Genomic DNA, 267 nt, shown 5'->3' with positions numbered 1-267 from the left:
TGGGTATAGCTTCAATAATGACAAAGTTTCTGAGTTATGTGAATGAGATGTACAGAACACACATCACAGCTGCTGTCTAAAGAGAGATCAAACTTTCTGCACACCATCTCCCCCCCGCCGTCAGATCTAGGTAAATGGAATCATTTTGTGTACATGTGAGGTTGATTAATTCTGTAATTTTCCTCAGCAATGAATAACAAGAAAGTTTAGATTTGTGTCTATACTTGTCCCATCCCTCTCTGCTCTTTAAGTTTGTCTTTAACCATC

This window comes from Otolemur garnettii, unplaced genomic scaffold, assembly GCF_000181295.1.
Source record: "Otolemur garnettii isolate 467f Iridium unplaced genomic scaffold, OtoGar3 scaffold00247, whole genome shotgun sequence".
Lineage (NCBI taxonomy): Eukaryota > Metazoa > Chordata > Mammalia > Primates > Galagidae > Otolemur > Otolemur garnettii.
The sequence above is the reverse complement of the archived record's forward strand: the minus strand, read 5'-3'. Positions refer to the sequence as shown.